The 6,683-nt window shown below is 36.3% G+C and overlaps 1 non-coding gene across 1 annotated transcript; it reads left to right on the plus strand.

Annotated features, from left to right (window-relative positions):
• The first annotated feature begins 2,002 nt into the window (after window positions 1–2,002).
• On the plus strand, window positions 2,003–2,109 carry LOC141699323 (small nucleolar RNA R71). Its single transcript, XR_012565794.1, has one exon. It is a non-coding gene; the product is annotated as a small nucleolar RNA R71 (small nucleolar RNA).
• The last annotated feature ends 4,574 nt before the right edge of the window (window positions 2,110–6,683 follow it).

The raw sequence follows: 6,683 nt of genomic DNA on the forward strand, positions 1-6,683 counted from the left end.
ATCTATTTAAATGTTTAAATAAGATATACCACAGTTTAGAGTAAAGCTTTTTATGGATTGTGATGAGATCATAATAATGAGACCTAAAAGATGATAACTCTAAACTTAAATAGTTCCTGGTCGTAGGATTACTAACTGGTAATTAATAATCTGAAAAGATCGGTACATACTATGATTGCTTCATTATGAAGGATGTCTGTTCTCATAGACATTTGTGTGGTGAAACTATAGCTAGTATGTAGGTGCTTATTATAGAATAAGTTCACTGAACATGACTCACACAGCTGAACAACTGATGGAGTTCACTCACGTGTCAGCAGTTGTTCACATAGTGATAGTTGTACAAGTATCCTTAGACTTGAGGTCATCATAGTTATCTTGTGTACACTGAACTATGCTTTGGTTTAGTTCTTAGTCTCAAGGGACAATTATAAGGGCTCTACTGGGTACAGGAATTTGTACATGAAGATAGTGTATGATCAATAAAGGATCTACCCCTTCCAGTGAAGGAAGAGAATGTTCAATGCTGATCCACTTATGCTAGTTCAGGAATCTCTGGCCAGAGTGAATGAAATTAGAAAGGAATTTCTAATTTATATTAAATGGAACTAAGCATAGTGAATGGGAAAGCAAGTGATTAAATAAGATAGGCTTGACTTAAGTTCTATGCCTTGTATTTAATCGTGATATTGCAGGGTAGAAGGAATTGATTGTACGGTAACTACTCACTGAATAGGTTTTTGGTATTCTAAACAGTGAATTCGTATTATCCGGATAGTCACGATATGCTGAGAAGTATCCCTCACGATGTAGAATAAATATGATTAATTAATTAATCATATTTAATGAATTAGAGAATTTATATAAATAATGATAAAATAGTTTTATTATTATTTATTTCTACTACCGGCTTAATATTGAACCTACAGGGTCACACCATAAAAGAGAATGATTTAATGGTGGAGGAATTAATTAATTAATAATGGCTGATAATTATTTATTTAAATAAATAATTAATTGGCAAATTTAATAATTGATTAAATGAGATTGAATTGATTATAAATTAATTAAGAAAAGGTTCTTAATATTATTAATTAAGAATTTAATTTTTGGAAATTAAATCAAGTGAGAGAATTATTTCTAAAGAGTTTAGAAAAAGGATTAATAATTAAAAGGTGTTTTAATTATTAGTGAGAATAATAAAGGGTTAATAATAATAATATTTTATGGGAAAATTTTCAGCTGAAAATTTTGCCTATAAATATACTATTATAGACCCTATTTTTGCCTCAACCAAAAAGATTTACAAAACCCTAATTCTCTCCATCTCCATCTCCTCCTTCATTACATCGTTTTTTTGGTGGATACCGGTGGAGTGCTTCACACTTGAGGAGCAGCTGCTAAGGATCTCCGTTCATCGGGTTTGGATCGCCATTAAAGACCTGCATCTTTCCATTAACGTAAAGCTTATTAAGGTAAACATACTGAACTACGAGTTAAATATTATTTTTCGCATGGATCCTGCGAAGAGTTTCGGTTTTTTTAAGATTTAAATTTATGTTTTCGTTGCGTTTATGTGCTAAAAACCCTTCAATGATAAGTGTCTGAAACTGGTTGCTGCGATCTCTGAAAGTTGCTCACAAACTGAGCTGAGTCAATAGATATAGCACATTGCTCCGTCACATGCGGACCTGCACATAGCTCACAAACACTAATTATCTACTTAACACCATAGTTTGCTAGAGAATCGATCTTCATAGACAACGCCTTTAGTTGAGCAGTGATAGCCGTAGCTGTATCCACTTCAAGAACTTCTGCTACCTTGCCATGTGAACATCTTTGGGTTGGATACTGATATTCATTAGTAGGCATCAGTTCAATTAGATCATAAGCTTCCTTATAGGTCTTTGCCCATAATGCTTCGCCTGCTGCTGCATCAAGCATGGGTCTGGACTGTGCTCCTAACCCATTGTAAAAACAAGTGATGATCATCCAATCAGGCATTCCATGATGAGGACACTTTCTAAGCATCTCCTTGTAGTGCTCCCAAGCTTCATATAAAGATTCTCCTGATTGTTGCGCAAATTGAGTAAGAGCATTCCTGATTGCAGCTGTCTTCGCCATAGGGAAGAATTTAGTAAGAAACTTCTGAGCAAGATCTTCCCAAGTAGTAATCGAACCAGCTCGTAGAGAGTGTAACCAGCTCTTAGCCTTTTCCCTCAGAGAGAATGGGAACAGTCTCAGCTTCACAGCATCTTCAGAAACACCATTGAACTTGAAGGTGTCGCAGATCTCAATAAAATCCCTAATGTTCATATTGGGATCTTCCGTTGAAGAACCCCCAAACTGGATTGAATTCTGCACCCATTGAATTATGACAGGCTTGATCTCAAAGGTATTAGCTGTGATAGCTGGCCGGACAATGCTAGATTGAATGTCATTGATCTGGGGTTGAGAAAAATCCATCAAGGCTTTCGTCCGTGCTGCTGGATCTCCCATTGTAATGAGTACCCGAAAGGCTGAAACACAAACAAATAAACCGTGAAAGTAAAAGAATCCGAGTCAGTGAACTTTAACGACCACTGATGACATGCACATAAACTAAAAATTAATACTGAGTCCCCGGCAGCGGCGCCAAAAACTTGTTAGGGCGAAAACACGCGCTAATATTCACGTAAGTATACGCGTTCGCAAGTAGTATAAGATATAAATCAGATTCGTTCCTACAGAGACTGGTTTAGGTTAAGTTCAATTTATGCACCTATGCAACAATGTGTGGTTATCGCTCAATGCTAAGAGAAATAACAAATTGGGTTTTTATTAAACTAAGAGATTATACTAAATAACATTAACTAAGAGAATTGAGGTTGAATTACTATATATGACAAACATGGGATTCTAACTTCACTAAATACTTCATTCAATAGCCTTTTCATTCTTAACCTTAGCATGCGATAGTGATGACACTAATCAGATAACACAAAACTGATAAACGCCAACTTCCATTGCATGAGTACCATTCTACCAGACATCCACAAAAGAGATAGAAGCTGAATAGGCACCAATTATATTGAGACCCTATATGTCTATAGAATTTGACAACATAACGGTTTAAGCATAAGTTATCTATCTTGATTACATAGGGCAAGTAAAACAGTTAGAGTTACCTACGAATCATGCATACACATACATGAACCTATGCTAGCATGGCAAGTTCTAAACCTCTATATTCACTATAGCTTCAATAGAGATTAACACGCTATCTTGTATGTTAGCTACGCACATAAGACGAATAAGCATAACCAATACTAGGATATTAATCAATCACCACACACCAAGATATCGAAACAAATTAACTATTGAAATCCATAAGTAAATTTGCTAGAATCCCACGATAACGATTACTCCACAATCGAACTCATCGTCACCATGGGTTCCAATAAAAGCATGGTATAAAACAAGGTCTTAATAAATTGAATAATATTCAAAGTACGAATAAACGAGATCTAGGTTCAACAAGAACGAAAACGAGCATCCAAAGTTACAACTAATTCAAAGAATCACAAGTTGAAAACAAGATCTTCTTTTTCGGAGTTGTTCTGTGCTTCTAGGTCTTCTCCTTGGTATCCCAATCTTCCCGGATGATGAAAACCCTTTTTTTAAGTATATATACGCCCTTAGTGGACCTGGACCCTTAAAATCGTCAAATTCCACTCAAAAAAGGCCTTTTCAGTGAAATCAGCGACCAGCCGCGCCCTAAGCGGGCGCTCAGCTCTGCTGAGCGGGCGCTCAGCTACTGACTGGGAAAATTTCTGATGAATCTTGTTTTGGCCATAACTTGAGTTCTACTTGTCAGAATTAGGCGATTCAGCTGCCCACACGAAGCTAATGAGATTCTCTACAACTTGACAGTGGCCTTGGCTTCCAATTCTGATCACTTTTTATCATATTTCCTTTAAAAGCTCTTTTCTTCATATAACTGATACCTGAAATGCAATAACACAAAAACACATCAAAATACCAACAACTTGAGTCCAAAACACCAATTCAAGTTTGTAATAAAGCGTTCCAAGTGGATATAAAATCCACTTATCACTTGTTGCTGAAAATTCATGCAAAATCCCATTTTCTTCACAAAATACTCTCATGACAGAATTCTTGAACTCAGTTCCATTGTCACTCCTGATTCTCTTAACTTTGAAATCAGGATGATAAATGACTTGCCTTATGTGATTGATGATGATTTCACTAGCCTCATCTTTAGACTTAAAGAAATATGTCCAAGAGAACTTTGAGAAATCATCTACAATTACTAGGAAAAATCTTTTCCTTGAGATGGACAACACATTGACTGGTCCAAACAAATCCATGTGAAGCAGTTGCAAAGGTTCTTTAATTTTTGAATCAAGCTTCTTTCTGAATGATGCTTTAATTTGCTTTCCCTTTTGGCAAGCATCACACAGTCCATCCTTAGAAAACTCCACTTGAGGAATACCTTTAACCAGTTCTTTCTTTACAAGTTCATTCATGGTCTTGAATTTTAGATTGGATAGCTTCTTGTGCCATAGCCAACTTTCATCTTGACTTGCTTTACTGAGAAGACAAATAACAGATTCTGCATTTGATGAGTTGAAGTCAGCTAAGTACACATTCCCTTTTCTCACACTAGTGAGAACCACTTTGTCGCTTCTCTTGGTTGTCACAACACAGGCTTCTGAGGTGAAGGTTACTGAATTGCCTTTATCACACAGCTGGCTGATACTCAACAAATTATGCTTGAGACCATCCACTAAAGCGACCTCCTCAATGATGACACTGTATTTAAAAATCAAGCCATATCCCACAGTATAACCCTTGCTGTCATCTCCAAAAGTAATACTTGGGCCAGCTCTCTCCTTGAACTCTATGAGCAGGGTAGAATCACCAGTCATGTGTCTTGAACAACCACTATCCAAGTACCATAAATTCTTTCTGTTTCCCTGCACACATCAAAATCAAATCAAGTTGATTTCGGTACCCAAGTTTCCTTGGGTCCTGCCTTGTTAGCTTTCTTTTTCTGTTTCTTAGGCTTTATCTCATTTGACTTGGGGATATCAGATTCATCCTTAGTCATTTGAGTTGAACCTTTGAAACCATTCATTACAATAGAATTATCATTCACATTTTGATTAACAGGAAATGGCATGCTATTAGTAAACATGTTATTCCAGTAGGGCATGCTAAATGGCATTTGAGGCATACTAAATGCAGCATAATAAGGATTAGGTGCAAATGGCATATTAGCAAATTGTGCATTCATGTTCTATGCAGACATAGCATTTATAGGCATAGAAGGCATGACATTCATGTTGGAAAAAGGAGGTGGCACAAATATGGAAGTAGGCATGGCAGTTTTGCAATTAATAGACAGATGATTTACACTACCACACTTAACACAAATTTTTCTTGGAGCATACTTATCAGGTGTGTAGTTGTTATGCTTGTTAATCCCTACTTTACCATTTCTATTGTTTTTCCTTTTAGCCTCTATTTTAACCTCAATCTTTTCTAGTCTTTCATTCAATTGTTTGATAGACAGATGACCAACATTTACTATCTTTTCCTTCTTCACTTGAATAGATTCTCCTGAAATGAAGTTTTTGGAAACTGATCCATACTTTTCATTTAACTTGGAAAGTTTGGCTTTACTCACATGTTTGCTCACAGCCGACGGATGAGGATTTATGTCACTCGACGGATAATCCTTTTGGTTATCCAACGGATGACTCTCATCATCCGTCGAGTCCACATCTGTTAGCAATCCCTCAACCAAGTTGGATTCCAGCTTTTCCTTATACTTCTTCCAGGCTGCATCACAAAAGGACTCAATACCTTGAACTTTGGTCATTTGAGCATGAACATCTTTAGATGTTTTCCATGCCTTAATCACCTCATGTTCTCGTTCAAGCTGCTTCTTCTAGATCTCTTCTTTCTTCAAGGACTCAGTTAATTCATCCTTAGCAATTTTACACTCAATTCTCAATTTTTCAAATTCAATGAACTGAGATTCTAGCACATTATTCCTCTCACTTAAAAACAAATTATTTTCTTTGATTTTAGCATTTTCCTTAGTAAAAGACTTAAGTGTAACACGCAAGTGATATAATTCTGTACTTATGTCATTTATTGTATCATTACACTCAGCTTTAGATAAATGTGCTAGGTTAGTGGTGATTACCTTATTACTTGAAGAACTTCTCTCTGTTTCATCAGACTTGGCCATTAGGGCTATATTGACATAGCTGACATCCTCATCCTCATCCAGACCATCTGCCGCCCAGTCATTTTCTTGTGTAATGAAAGCCCTTTCCTTTTGTTTGAGCAACTCAAAATATTTCTATTTATAATCCATAGGCTCAAACTTCTTCTTGCTGGAATCTGACTTTCTACACTCACTGGTAAAGTTCCCTGCTAAGCCACATTTGAAATATTTGAATTTTGATTTATCCACCATGTTTCTATTTGGCTTAGCTGCTCCAAAGTTCTTCTTAAACTTGAGCTTGGCAAATCTTCTGGAAAGAAATGCTAGATGTTCATCAATATCTTCTATGTCATCTTGGCTCAAAGAATCTTCATTTTCTGCTACCAGCCCCTTGCCCTTATTTTCACAGACCTTTGAAGTAGACTCAACAGCTTCTATCTTC

Source organism: Apium graveolens, chromosome 11 (genome assembly GCF_009905375.1).
Source record: "Apium graveolens cultivar Ventura chromosome 11, ASM990537v1, whole genome shotgun sequence".
NCBI classification, from domain to species: Eukaryota; Viridiplantae; Streptophyta; class Magnoliopsida; order Apiales; family Apiaceae; genus Apium; species Apium graveolens.